The sequence below is a fragment of the Sciurus vulgaris genome (genome assembly GCF_902686455.1).
Source record: "Sciurus vulgaris genome assembly, chromosome: 2".
Taxonomy (NCBI): domain Eukaryota; kingdom Metazoa; phylum Chordata; class Mammalia; order Rodentia; family Sciuridae; genus Sciurus; species Sciurus vulgaris.
The window spans coordinates 79,986,190-80,001,741 of record NC_136462.1 but is presented as its reverse complement, the minus strand read 5'-3'; the positions used below and the strand labels follow the sequence as shown (position 1 = coordinate 80,001,741).

General features: G+C 37.9%; 1 protein-coding gene across 13 annotated transcripts in view; it reads right to left on the bottom strand.

Annotated features, from left to right (window-relative positions):
• Window positions 1-14,364, bottom strand: part of HNRNPC (heterogeneous nuclear ribonucleoprotein C) — a 56,726-nt gene extending 42,362 nt beyond the window's left edge. For 6 of the 13 annotated variants that reach the window (XM_079128705.1, XM_079128717.1, XM_079128706.1 and 3 more), the window contains exons 1-4: window positions 14,228-14,364; window positions 13,563-13,608; window positions 9,165-9,328; window positions 8,811-8,836 (exon numbers count right to left, since the gene is read on the bottom strand). The gene's annotated coding sequence lies outside the window, so the exon portion shown is untranslated. Of the gene's footprint in view, window positions 1-8,077; window positions 8,730-8,810; window positions 8,837-9,164; window positions 9,329-13,562; window positions 13,609-14,227 lie in introns of those variants that run through there. The other 7 variants (XM_079128711.1, XM_079128710.1, XM_079128712.1 and 4 more) reach the window with 7 other exon arrangements.
• Between the last annotated feature and the right edge of the window lie 1,188 nt (window positions 14,365-15,552).

The window sequence follows — 15,552 nt, the reverse complement described above, 5'->3', positions numbered from 1 at the left end:
AATTTCCTTTTGGTCAAAATCAAATTAGGTAAGAAGAAAAAAAACCAAAAAAGATATTCTTTAATTGTATGGCTACCTCTTAGAAATAGGAATGTTTTGACCTGTATAACTCTACATCATGTATAACCAGACAAATGAGAAGTTATACTCCATTTATAATGCATTCTACTGTCATATAAGTAATGAGAAAAAAAAAAAAAAAAAAAAAAAGCAGGCATGCTTGCTTGGCATGGTGGTGCACACCTGTGATACCCACAGCTCAGAAGGTAGTAAAATTCTAAGCCTCGGCAACTTAGCAAGGCCCTGCCTCAAAAAAAAGGGGCTGGGGACGTGTGGCTCAGTATAAGTGCTGGTGGCTTCAGTTCCTAGGACCAAAAAACAAATTAAAAAATTTAAATTTCAAAAAAAAAAAAAAAAATAAGCCATGCCTTCTCACTGGAGAATAAATTTTTCAAATAGCAAAGTTTGTCCAAATTTGGATTGCACATGATGAAAATACTAACTTTGACAAAATTCAAGTTTTAAGGTTGTTTTTTCAAAGTAACACTGCCTTCTTTACTAAAACTCTACTATGCAGATCATAGTTATGCTACTTATAGCAACAGAATCAAAAGATGACGTGTATACAATAAGGAGTCCTAATTTTTTTCAAATTAGAATATATTGTTTACTTTAATACTCAGTTTTTAGGTACTTACACAAAATGTTTCCTCTCATCCCTCCTAAATCCTGTTTCTTTGCCCCAAAATAATCCCTGTTAATTATCTAATACCCATCTTTCCATGCCTTTACAATCAAATAAATTCTGTAATTGGTGGGAACTGGTTGGTAATTTGTGTTAAAAAGTATTAGGAAACTTGCTTCCTTTCGGCCAGAACCACCATCTTCCAGGAATTCGCCACATGATGAACACAACAAAGGGAAAGAGGAGTGGAACCTGATATATGTTCTCTAGGCTCATAAATTTGTTTCTTTGGCCACATATATGTGAATCTACAAGAAGGGTATGTATGATATTGTAGTCATTAAGGGAATGGGTACCATTCAAACAAGAATGCCCCACAAATGTTATCATGGCAAAACTGGGAGTCTACAGTGTTAACCAGTATGCAGTTGGCATTGTTGTGAATAAGCACGGACAAAATTCTTGCTGAGAATTAATGTGCATAACTGAGCATATTAAGCACTCTAAGAGCTGAGACAGTTTCCTGAATCTGTGTGAATGAAAATGATCAGAAAAAGGAGGAAGCCAAAAAGAAGGGTACCTGGTTTCAGCTGAAGTGCCACCCTGCTCCACCCAGAGAAGCACATTTTGTGAGAACAAATGGAAAGGAGATTGAGCTGACAGAACCTATTCCCTATGAAATTCAATGGCATAATAAATACAAAAACAAAGGCCCATGGACTATTAAAAAAAAAAAAAAAGATTAGAAAGCTTTAAGGACTAAATGAGATAAGACAATTACCAAGGTGATGGCTTTTGAGTAAAAACCTGAGTAATTTAAACCTTATCAGTCACATGTGGTGGTCCACACCTATAATCCCAAAGGCTGCAAAGACTTGAGGCAGAATGACTGTAAGGTCTAAGCTCGTCTCAATAATTTAGTGAGAACCTAATCAACTTGGACTCAATACGAAAAAGGGTTAGGGATGTAGCTCAGTGGTTAAGCACCCCTGGTTTCAAACCCTGGTTATCCGCACACCAAAAAAAAAAAAAAAAAAACCCTTGCAAATGAGTTAAGAAGAAAATTCAAAGACTGAGGTATGAACATTTCTCCATATTAAGCCAGCCAATGCTGACAGAAGTATAGCATACCAACAGTAAGGGGAAAGAGGCACAAGAGATCATGTACCGTATCTTGTAAATCCAGTAAAACTTGACTTTAGTACTGAACATCCAATGAGTTTCAAGTTTTTTTGTTTGTTTGTTTGTTTTTGTTTTAATACACCAGGGATTAATACCAGGTGCACAACTGAGCAACATTCAAAGTCCTTTTTATTTTTTATGTGAGACTGGGTCTTTCGCCAAGTTGCTTAGGGCCTCACTAAGTTACTGAGACTGGCTTTGAACTTGCAATCCTCCTAAGTCTCCGGGAATTTCTGGGCTTACAGGCATGTGCCACCACACCAAAGCAATACATTTTAAACATTGCTTTTTGTGGGGAAGGGACACTGGTGATTGAACCCCGGAGCACTTACCATGAACTACTACATCCCCAGCCCTTTTAAATTTGAAATGGTGCCTAAACTGCTGAAGTTGCCCTCAAACTTGTCATCCTCCTTCCTGCCTCAGCCTCCAATCATTGTGATTACAGGTGTGCACCACCACACCCAGCTAAACTTTTAGCAGTAAGAGTTACTTCCTGCCATACAAATATATACACACCTGCATGTGTATATATATGTATACACACACAATTTATATTTCCCTTCTAATTTCAGTAAGTAAAGTTTAAACATGACACAATAACAAGTTCTGTCATAAAAAGAAAACTCTAAGCGATGCATGCTGGTGCACACCTATAATCCCAGGTACTATGGAATGATGAGGAAGGAGAAAATAGACACACAAATAAAAACATACATGTATTTATTCATTCATTCATTCACTCATTCTCCCAGAAAAGTTTTTAGTAAGTACTGAGGACTGATCCCAGAGGCAACTGAATTATATCCACAGTCCCACCACCTCTAAAAATATTTCAGAGGGACCTCATTACATTGCCTAGGCTGTACTCCTAACATGTGAACTTCACGTGACTCAGCTCCCTGGTAGCTAGGATTAGACTCAAACATGATATTCTAACATGACATTTTAATGACATGTAGTTCCATCATGACAATTTAACATGACCAATCTAGCCACCACTTTGAAAACAGAAGAAATGTAAACATATTGCAATAAAATACAAGAGACAATGGTGGGTTGAAATTGCAGCAAGAGATGGCATTTTCAATGGCACTTTACCAGAGTTACATTCCCATTCCTATCCCTCTGAGGTCCTTCTGTTGTGGAGACAGGCCTTTACTTGGGACTCTCCTGCCTCAGTTTCCAGAGTTACTAGTATGACTGGTGTATGCCACCATGTCAGGCTTTAATTCTGTTATGCTTTAACAAAATAGCTGATGGCATTATATTCTAAAAGGCCAAAGCCCCTCTTGATTGAAAAAAGTCAAAGATGACTAACCAGGCCTAAGTGACATGATTTCAGTTTCATTAACTGAAAAAGGCAAAAGGAATTTGTTTCAGGAAAATAAGAGTCTGGTTTTGTACTTTTAAGTTGACATACCTGATATTCAAAGGAGTTGTCAGGTAACTCAGTTAAGTAAGAATTCAAGAGAAAAGTACAGGCTGTTAATGTAAGTTCAGAGATCATCTGCTTATATATAATACATAAAATCATGAGAATAATTGAAATAACCATTGAAGTATAAACAATAATAGAAGAACGGAAGCATAGGGCACTCAAAAAGAAAAAGGAATAGCCACAATCACAACCTGAGAACACAATAAAAAATACTTCACTGAGTCAAACAAGGTACAGCATGCCTGTAATCCCTGCAACTCAGGAGATTAAGGTGATCCCAAGTTCAAGGCCAGTCTGAGCAATTTACCGAGACCCTGTATATCAAAATAAAAAGGGCTAGCTAGATAAGTGGCTCTGCAATAATGTAGTATATAATGACCTGGGTCCAATCCCCAGTAGTGCCAAAGATGTGAATTTAAAGGCAAACATCATTAATATGGTAGTTATAAAACTCTTCAAAAATAGAAATCTACTGTCATGACCCTGTCCAGAAGTCAAAAAGAAAAAAAGCCCACAAACACCACAAAAATAGCAAATAAAATCTAAAGTAGTGGTGGTATGGTTTTTGTGGTCCCTTAAAGACATGTCAGGGTAATCCTAGTAGTCTAGTTATGATTGAGAGTGAAATCTGTAGTTTTACTGCCTAGGTTGAATCTGCTCCACTTAGACTTACTCATTGTATCTAAGCCTGGGGCAAATTATTTAAATTATATACTTCAACATTCTCATGTCTAAAATATAAAGGATATTAGTATCTAATTTACTCAAAATGTTGTTACCAAAAATTAAGAACTGTTAACAGTGCCAGACACAATAAAGTGTTAAATTACTGGCTGAATATCCCTTATCCAAAATGTTTGGGAATTTCAGATTTTGGGGTTTTCAATTATGCAAACTTCATCAGTTCAATAGCCCTTATATGAAAATCCAAAAGCTTTTGAGCATCATGTTGGTGCTCAGTTTCATATTTTGGAGCTTTTCAGATTTTAGGTTTTAAATAGGAATGTTGAACCTTTATAACTTACCTCAGGAAGCAATGCATGCATGTTGGGCTACTTTTCTCCTCAAGCAGTAAGCAATTAATTGGGTGTTACAGAAATAACTAAATCTCCTGAAGCCTTATCACTTCCCCATCTATCATCTTCTCTGCTTGTCACTAACTATATTATTTATTAACACAAAAAAATATATTTGAAAAACCAGTCAGTATCCTTAAACCTATTTTTCAGGAGTTTAAAACAGTAGTGTACTTTAATAAGTCTAACTTACCGATCTACTTACACTTAGTCCTCACGACTACCGTCTCCCAGACAAGAGTCAGTTCCCCATTATCTCTTCTCCAAAATCCCTTGAGATAGATTCCTCTTTTGCCCAAAATAACCTACACTTCAAACTTCATCTTCCAAGGCCCTATATTATGAATGCTAGATCCCTGCATCTTATTCTACACATTTTCTTCTTTTTGTGGTACTGAAGATTAAACCCAGGGATGCTCTACAATGAGCTATATAGCCAGTTCTTTTCTTATTTTGAGACCGATCTCCACACGTTTTGAACTTGCCATCCTCCTGCCTCAATCTCCTGAGCTGGGATCATGTGATGTGTGATACTGTGCCCAGCTTATTCTATACCGTTTTTGTTAACTATTTTTCAGGAGTTAAATACTGCTCCAAGGCAAGATTATTTACCCATTATCTGTACTTCCGAATGATATTCCAGATCTCAAGCTTCACCCTGAGCTCCTTAACCATCCCTTTACTTCCATTTCCTAATCTCATTTTCCTTACTATCTTCTCATCCCTAACTGCACACTTTTACTTTTTTCTCCATCCAAACTATGAAAAGTATTGTTCACATCTCCAAGAGGAAGGGTTTAATATCCTGATTATATGCCCAAATCTAATGATTTTCAGAATAAGAATTCAAATATTTAATGAATACATTTTTACTTGAATGTCTCATGACCACTTCAACAAAAAAAAAGAAAATCAATGATTTTAGGAAGCCAGGCAAGGTGGCACACACCTCTAATTCCAGTGAATCTGGAGACTTAAGGCAGCAGAAACTGCTCAGAAACTGAGCACAATGCTATTTTAAATAAAAAGGACTAGGGAGGGATACAGTTCAGAGGTAAAGCAACCCTGGGTTCCATCCTCAGTACCCCCAATTTAAAAAAAAAAAAAAAAAAAAAAGTATTTTAAGACTTTTGCACACCTTCCTATTTTTTTGTGGGGGGTGGCATAAAGGGGATTTAACCTAGAGGTACTTAAAACTGAGCCACATACCCTGTGTATTTTATGAAATAGGGTCTCACTAAATTGGGGAGGCTGGCCTTGAACTTGCCATCCTCCTGCCTCAGCCTTGATTGCAGGACTGTGCCATTTTGATAAGCTTCTTTCTTGGATTTTAACAGCTTCTTTTCTGACCTCCCAAGTTTCAGCCTCATTTTCCTCAAGGGCATTTCCACACTGCTTTAAGAATTACATTTCTCAGGCTGGGGTTGTGGCTCACTGGTAGTACACCTGCCTAGCACTCTTGAGGCCCTGGGTTCAATCCTCAGCACCACATAAAAATAAAGGTATTATAACCACTTACAATTAAAAAAATTTTTTTTTAATAATTACATTTCTAAGAATAAAAGTCTAATGTCACTTCTCATTTCAGAATTTTTTCATTGGCTTACTAATGGATAAACTCCTGGCATGGTATTATAATTTTTATGATCTGGCCTTAACCTAAAATTCAGTTTTTTTTGTCTTAAGACCATTCCCCGATCTCCTAACGTCTGCTGACACATTTTCACATGCTTCTACAGAATCTAACTGCTTACCCCTCCCTAATCATGTTGCTACTACATTCATCTGTCTCCCTCAAAAGACCATCCCAAAACAGGAATACTTTTTATCTCTCTAAAATAAAAAAAGAAAATAATGGATTTATAAAACAAGGAATAAACCAAACCAATCCTAGAGGTTGTTTGCCACACAACAAAAAGCAGCAGAAAGGCAGGGGTAACTTTCATATAATAGAGATAGGTATGAATAAAACTTGGGAGGGCTGGGGAGAGAGCTCAGTTGGTAAAGTGCTTGCCTTACAAGCAAAAGGCCCTGGGTTCGATCCCTAGCACCGCAAAGATAGATAGATAGATAGATAGATAGATAGATAGATAGATAGATAGATAGATAGATAGATAGATAAAGAAAAGAATAAATAAATAAAACTTGGACCACTTGAAAAAAATCCCGAACTGGATACATAGTCAAGTAGTAGAGCATATAAATGGCACACTCACGGCCCTGGGACCAATCCTCAGCACAACACATTCTCTCACACTCACACACTCTCTCTCTCTCTCTCTCTCTCTCTCTCTCTCTCTCTCTCTCTCTCACACACACACACACACACACACACTCCATTCTTCTTCCCTACCTCAGGCCTTCTGCTTTGACTTCCTCCCATTCTGTTTTCCTTTGAGGATACCTATGGTGTTTACTTTATCTAGGTTTTCTTCTTTTGATCCAAGTATAAGAAGGAAAGAAGTATGAAATTTGCCCTAGCAACACAGCACTGAATATTCCTTTATGATATACCATTCTACTTATCCTCCAGATCAAAATCTTGAGGAAAAATACTCTAAAAATCAAAATATTCTGTAGTCAGCAAAAAAAGTCATTTAAAAATTTTTTCTCCCCATATTGGGGATTGAATACAGAATTCTACCACTGAGCTATATCTTTAGTTCTTTATGTTGTGTTGTTTTGCTTTTGGTACCAGAGACTGAACCCATTGAGCCACATCCCTAACTCTTTTAGAGACAGGGTCTTGCTAAGTTGCTGAGATGGATTTGAACTTCCAATTCTCTTGCCTCAGGCTCCCAAGCCACTAGCATTACAGGCATGTGCAACGTGCAGGACTCCAGCTCTTTTTGAAATGTCTGGCTATTCTCCTATCCAGTCGCTGGTATTACAAGCATTGTCACTGCACATGGTTTAAAGGTTGTAATTCCTATTATTCACATACTTCTTAATCTGTTATTCTTATACTCATGATTCATCCCTTCCTATTGCCTTAGGGAACACACTGGATTGCCCAATGGCTAGCTGTGCCTCAAGTCTCCCTGTTAAAGAGGTCAGCCCTAGATCTTTTCTTCTTTTTGGTACTGGGGATTGAACTCAGTGGTACTTAACCACTGAACCACACACATCCCCAGCCCTTTTTGAGACAGGGTCTTGCCAAGTTGCTTTGGCTGACTGAACTTGGGATCCTCCTGCCTCAGAATCCCCAGCTACTAGGATTACAGGTGTGCTTCCACCACACCTGGCCCCTTTCCTCATATTCTTAAAAACTTTTCAGTGATAGTCTTTTTAATTTATAGCTTATCTCAAGGTTTGATTCATGTTAAATGTAAATAAGATAAATGCAGTCCAAAATCACTGTTACAAACCCAGATTACTCTCAACGACAGACCGTCCTAATTTGCATTTATCTAAGACTGCCTAATATCCTTCTTATTAATCATTAAAAGAAGTCATTTTCATTCTAAATTACAGGTAAATTCCAGTAGTCTTACCAAAAATTCTCCAATCAGCCCAAATTAGGAATGCACTATTTAATGACAAGTAACTGAGGATGCCTGTTGGGAACCATATCAGACTATACACACAAAAGGCTCATGTCAAACACTTCCAGAGACACTGACCTACACCACATCAAGTAAATTTAAATGACTATTTCCTAGTCTTTGCAATGAAACCAAGTGGACCTCACACCTCTTACCATCACCCAGGAAGGGTGTGCATCTGTTCCGATGGCCCCCCTGGCTCCAGGTCATCCTGGCTGATGCTGCTCCAGGCTGGGCATCCATGTTGCTGCAGCTTGTGGTTTGTGAGGGGTAGTGTACAGGAAAAGCAGGATGGGATTTCAAGGGAAACAGGAGGAAGATGGCTTTCTGGGAAAATGCCATCACCATTATAGGTGTTAAGTAGTACCACACACATTTTATTGCAGCACAGTTTAAAAATTTAACAAATTAAAGATTAAAAATAAAAAAACAAAAATAAAAAAAATTAAAAATACAGACGTCCAGAGATGCTCTAAAACAGTTAAGTTAAAGATCAGGAAAAATAAGGTCACAGACTTAACAGCCAGTAAAATTATTTCCAGTGTGGGGAAGGGGGTTGAGGACAAGGGGTGGGGTTGGGAGAGAAAAGGTTTATGTGATCAATCCACTTAAAAATGCTAATGCCTTCACTCTCTCTCCCAAGATGCAAAACTCCAAAGTCAATCAGGAGGCTGAAGAAATTCTTATGAACATTCAGAAAAACTCGATTTTAATCTGGTTAAAAATCATCAGTGTCATAATCATCATCATCATCACCATCATAAGTATATAATAATAATAATAATAATAATAATAATAAATAATAATAACTAGTAACAACAATAAAAAGGAAATCAGCGGAAAGTCAGGAAAAATGTAAAAAAAAAATTGGAATAACTTACTGTAGCTGAAGATCAAAAAAATCTCACTGTAAAAAAACAAAAATAAAAATAGCCCAGATTAGAAAAACGGGAGGTGCAAAAATGTTAAGTCAGTAAAGTTCATTTCTTTTTTCTTTCCAAAAGCAGTTTCCACAAAAACCGCAAGGGTAATGTTCTCAGTAGCAGACAAGCAAAGCCCTTTCCACATCATCAATCAATCTTAAAAATACACGAGGAAGTATAGAGGTCAGTTTATGAGAGGCTAAAAGGCTCCTCCTCCTCTAACCCAACTGCTGCAGAAAAAATAGAAATAGAAATTTTAAAAATTACATCTTAAATCCAGGTCCCGTTTTTGGAAATTAAAAAAAAAAACACCTGTAAATTTGCTGTAGTGCACATCAAGTTGCATCCTTATGTTTAAAATGTCTTTATAAAATCAGTTTTGGAATGGGAATGTGTGTGTTCTGGAAGGGTGGGGGAGGGAGGTTAAAAATCAAAGCTGAGCTCCAGTGAGTAGGGATGGGGTTCGCCTTGCTGCCCTGTGAAAGGAGAAGGGACAGATTGAGTCAGAGTTCCTCAGAAATGTTGTGCCCTACACCCCCAAGACAGAAACATCTGTCTATTGCATCTAACACATTTTGGTAAAGCATTAACATTTCACTGGAATGGGGTAAGCCTTGATAAGCATTATCACTTCTATCAGTGACTGTTATTTACAATACATCAATAGATGGCCAAATAACTAAATACATGTCAGAGTCCCTTTAGGGGGCTCTATAGAGAATATACATATGAACAGTCATCTTGATAATCTTGCATTTGGGCATGGAAAATACAAAAAAAGTAGGCCAACGAATGGAGATGAAGAAGTGAGCAAATATCAAATACTGAGGTTATGAAGGTTAGCAGATTCATGTTCTTTTCCTGAGTAATATGGACTGAATGTAAATGGTCTATCATGAAGATATGAACTAAAGATGAGTTATCTACTCTCAAAACCAATGAGTGATCAAACCAAAAGATCTAATGAGGTTCAACAGTTAGGGGGAAAGATATTTTAAATAAGGAGCCCATTTAGTCCACTCACTGACAATGAAGAACAATACAGATGGAGGAAAAAAATTATCGTGGCTACTGAATACTGTCATAAAATGTGAAATAAAATTATGGTCTTTACAGAATGTTTCTGTGGTTTTTTTAATCAACTAGTATAGTGAATTCCAAGATGTGAAGTGGAAGAATCTTGATACATAATACCACACTAAAATTATACATGACGCAAATGTTTGTTTCATCAGTTAAAGGAATAAAGGAATTAAGACTAGCTTATACAAGTAAGCATGAATTGGTTGTAGTCACATTGCAATACTGTAATGTGGTCTTATCCTCCCTTACAAATTTGAACTCAAAAATTTTCATCTGACCTTTGAAAAATGTGTTCCTTGAGCCAAATATGTATGAAAGACTACAGCAACAGAACAGGTAATTTAGATTTTTAACTCAATTTTCAAAAAGCAGACATGTTTAGGCATGACATACTTCTACATTTGTGTAAAAGTGTACAAATGTAAAAACTGTAGAAAACGTTAATGTGTAGAGTTACAGAGAAAGTACGTTTGAGTATTTTTCCCCTTCAAGTCTGTTGAAATTACTGTCAAACACTCCTATTTGGAGTCATGGTCTGAACCTGGTAAAAAATTTTCAGGATGTTAATTTTATGGTTTGTCCACAAACCCTTTATATATATGCAAGACACGCCCTTAAAAACCATGAAAAGAAAGCTTTTACATCTTAAATACTAATACCTTCCCACAATATATTACATTAACCAACATACTACCAAAGACAGCACCACACCAGACAACTTAAAAACAATTGCAAAGCTTTTCAATTAGAAGTATCATGTATCCCTAGATTATGCCGTCAAACTCCATGAAGTCTAGATTCCTTCTTCCAAAAAGGTTATTCTCAAAGTGAGTTATGTCCAATAGCATAAACATCATCGCTTGGCACCTACTAGAAATGCAAATTATAAGGCTCCATCTGAATTAATTGGAAACTGGTGGGAGAGCTCAGCAATCTATTTCAACTTGCCCTTTAGTTGTTTGAAAATCACTGTGAAGATTTTGAATGAGGAAACCCTGCCCCCTAAATAATTCCTTAAAGTGCTTATCTTTCCAGTTGCAATGCTTCAAATGTTTTTCTGATCTAATACAATTAAACCCAAACACCTAACTAACCTTTCACAGTACATGTAAAGGAACTAAAATCCCACGGGAATCTTTTTCTTTTTTATAAACCCAAACATTTCAGTATCTACAACAGTACCTGCAGTTATGTTACACCTAACAGTTCTTGTTTTCACAAAGCAATTCCAATAAATCTAATATATAAAAAACTATAACCTCCTGTTTCCAATGAGAATGAATACATACATAGTAAGCATGAACAAACAATGCTCTCAAAAACAAATACTAGCCAGGCGGTGGCCACATGCCTGTAATCCCAGAGACTCAGGAGGCTGAGGTAGGAGGATCACAAAGTTTCAAGGCCAGCAGCCTCAGCAACTTGGCAAGGGACTAAGCATCTTAGGGAAACTCTCAAAACATGAAAAGGGCTGGGGATGTAGTTCACTGGTTAAGTATCCTGGGTTCAATCCCAGGTACCCAAAAACAAATAAAATAAATAACCTAATAAAATTTCTCAAAGACTGACACTTTTTATAGGCAGTTGCTAATAGTAACTACTAATTTAGAAATTTGCATTTAATTTTTCAGTACTGGGGATTGAACCCAGGGGTACTTTTTAATAAAATTATTTCTCCACTTTCCATCCTTCTGGAAACAAATGATTTGCATTATAGAAATTAAAATAGGTAGTAAAAGCCCCCTGATTTTACAGCTATAAAACTGAAATCTAGAAGTTCAATTGATATGCCTGACATTATGTCAATAAAGGAAATTAAAATTCAGTTCCCCCTAAACCCTAGGCCAAGATTCTTTCTACCGTTACACTCCTTATTTAACATCTCTCACAATCAGTACTTCGTTTTTCCCCTTTTTGGTACTGTACCACTGAGCTACATCTCCCCCTTTCTTTTGTAAATTTTTTTTGTAGTTGTAAATGGACAGAATGCCTTTATTTTATTTTTATGTGCTGCTAAGGATTGAACCCAGTGCCTCACACATGCTAGGCAAAGCGCTCTGCCACTGAGCTACAACCCCAGCACCCCCACACCCTTTTTTTCTTGACGGTTGTTGAAACTGGTCTTGAACTTGTGATCCTCCTGCCTCTGGGATTACAGATGAGCACCACTGCACCTGGCAATATAACTAATCTTTAAGATTACAAATAGCTATTTTGGAATTTATTCCTTGCTTGTTTCTAAGTCATTCCATCTCAAACGATGTCACATTATGTCAAAACCTCTAGAGATCTAATTACGAACATAAGATATGTTTAAATTCTCTACAGACTAGCAACCACCATTAATTATTACCAAGAATGACTTAAGCATAACAAGATCTGAAGACCTACAACTTGTCATCCTTCCTAAACACTTCCTGCAGTCAAAATCAGAAAGTTACCTAGTTGAGAAAACATCTAAGATCATTTGATATTCTGTGGTTAAGAGTTCCTGATAGAGATATTTCTTGTTTCCTTGATACATGTGAACATTCACCCAGGAACCCATATTTCTAACAAGGGAAGTACCCTGAATTTCCACTTAATAACTGTTCTTACCTATTAATTTCTGACATTTACCAACACTTCTGATAATGAATTGTAGCCCTTAAACTTTTTTTTTTTTTTTTTTTTTTCGGCATTAGAGATTGAACCCAGAGCTTTACATGTACTACACTAGTGCCACTAGACTGAGCCACATCCCCAGCTGTTCTTGAGAGGGTTCCACTATCTTATGCAGACTTGGATTTTCCTACCTTAGCCTCATGCGTAGGTGGAATTATAGAGGGCAAGACCACACCCTGATCCCTTACCTTGGTTTCTGACCATTCAGCAGTGATAAATTTTTAAGTCCATATAAAATTTACGTTTAGGCTTTAAAAAGCATTTTTACCCATACCCATAACAAATGTATTTCTTAGATTTGTGCAGTATTGGTTTAAACTGTGATAAACATTAGTTTTTGTTAAAAAAAAAAAAAAAAAAATCATATGCAAGAATTGTTAAAAATGTGATTTCCCAGATAAGTAAATATGACACTGCTTTAAAACCTATGTAATTATTACTAAAGAGTAATGTTGAGGACTTTATTCAGGTCCTGCATGCTAAGCCTGGGCTCTACCACTGAACTACATCTGACCCATATTCTTTTCCATGTTAGCAAATATTATCATGAGGCTTTAGCACCTGGCAAATAAGCACTGTAATACTTGCTTAATAAAAAGTAGCTGTGCACTTTTGCCCAATGGACAAAAATCCGGATGGACAGAATTAATGACAATATCTTGAATAGTCAAATATTAAGTTTGCCATCTTAGCAAGTAACATTAATAACAAATCCAAGTCTGGTAATTATTTTTCCTAAGTCCAGGAGTGTTTGGGAATTTCCAGTTACCAAGGGGTTTCTGTAACTGGGTTCTCCTTGATTCAAATATAGCCTTTTTTAGTACCTAGTGTTCCGATAACTAGGTAAAAACTACTTGACCTACCTAACAAATTCCTTAGTAGTTCTGCTACTGATTTTATATAATCCTGGAAACCAACACTCTTATGCCTCAGTTTCTGTCTGAGAAAGATATTAATACCTACCTCAAGCAAAGTTCCACTAACTTATATATTTCAAGTGATTTGTAACCTGCAGATAAAAAAGTCAGCTGTAATTATTACTGTTAGTATAAACAATATTTCCTTTAACAAACAATTAAAAATAACTACTGGGAGATCCAATATTTGCTCAGCAAAAAATAACATAAAAAGTAATCAGCAAAATATTACATCTATTGTTAAAACATTATTCCTATGCCATGCGGCACGCTTCAGAATTTAAAAAACTCGCCATACCTCTAGCCGTCCCCATCCCCCCCGCCCAATTTTTAAATTTAAGACAATGCAAGTAATAAAAGCACCAATTATACATTAACTTCAATTATATTATGAGCCTCTCGGTCTTCACTTTCGTGATCTCAGGAGTCCTGACGGTCGTAGAAAACGAAAGGGAAAGAAGCCGTTAAACACACTAGAGCGAAAAAAAGCACATTTTCCTTGCCGCAAGTGGCCTAAAGGACAGTAGGTTAAATCTACGCAGAGGCTGAGGCCTGTAAACACTCCCGCTCCAGACCTAATCCCCAGTGCAGAAAAATAAACGCGGGCCTGGTTACTCTGCCGACGGGAGGGTTCCCTCGTCTTCTCTCCCACACCCTCTTGCTTTCCCCAAAGAGCCCTGCGCCTCCCCTGCGTCCGCCCCCTCCACTTACCAGGAGGGGGGAGGGAGAAGAGATTCGATTCTGAATCTCCTACTCCCAGATTCTATGTGAAGAAGCCGACCGCTGCTCGAGGTCAGCAAGGCGGCCGCAACCGCTCAGCCTTCGTCTCTTCACAAAATGGCCCCCGAGTCTCCTCTGCCGCCGAGGCGAAGACCTAAACCCCGCCCCACTCCCGAGAACCTTCCTATTGGTTGTTCCTGTTCTCGCTCCTGCTCCTAACTAGCCAGTTTGACCGCTTTTCACAATTTTATCCAATCATAATCAGCAGTGGGTTAGTCTAAGTCAGAGAATTTCCACATGCGTGACAGAAACTTGTTTGTAACTGGCTACAATTCCTGTCATTTAGAGCTTGAGGAATGTTTATTGGTCACTGTACCAGATGAAGCGCCGGGTGGAAACTCGCCTTTGTATCGCGTACCGCTTGACATCCGGGTATCCGAGAGGTCTGACTGGCGGCCGCATTGTCCTATCTCTGATTTTTAGAGTTCCTAGTAGAAGGGCCGCCCAGATCTCGGAATTCCCGCGGCGCGGGCGCAGGGAAGGGTTAGGGTGTAGCCAGGTACCGGGTGCAAAAGGACCTGCCCTATCCTCGGGCGTAGGAAAAAGAAAAAGCGCTATACGAAACGTCCGCCATGCCGCGTGGGTAGAATAAGGACTCGCTTAAGCGTCGGAAGGGAGCATTGATGAATAAGCCGGGTTAAAATTGAGTAACCAGCCTTGCAGTTTTTCCAACGCCAGATCCCTTCTCATTTCCAAACTCTAACATCAGCTCCCTCCTGGACATCTATCACCACTACGCAAAGGAAATTTAAATTGTTGGCCTCCAGTATTGCAGCGCCCCTACTCTGGCCCCAACTTGTTTAACTCACGAATACACAAACTAACCATTTTGGCCTACTCCAAACCTTGTCCCTTAATTCCCATCATCCTGAAATGGGCTTTCTCCCACTTAACCCCCTTCCTGTTCTTTCCTGCCAGTCCCTCTGATTATGTTAGAGAAAGCTTGCACACATTGAACTAGCTCTTGTTCTACTCAGAAAAGGAAGCCTTCTGTGTGCTGCTCTTAAGGAAGATTTCATTTATTATTAATTAGATACAGCAAGGGACAAAGCACTATCTGGGTAGTGTAATTTCATTTTTATGCTTTTTTTTTCTTTTTTCTTTTTTAACCAGGAATTGAACCCAGAAGTGCTTAAGCACTGAACCATATCCCCAGCCCCTTTTTTAATTTTCTTAATTTTGAGAAAGCCTTAGAAGTTGAGGCTGGGGTTGTAGCTCAGTGGTACTGGGTTCGACCCTCAGCACCACATATAAAT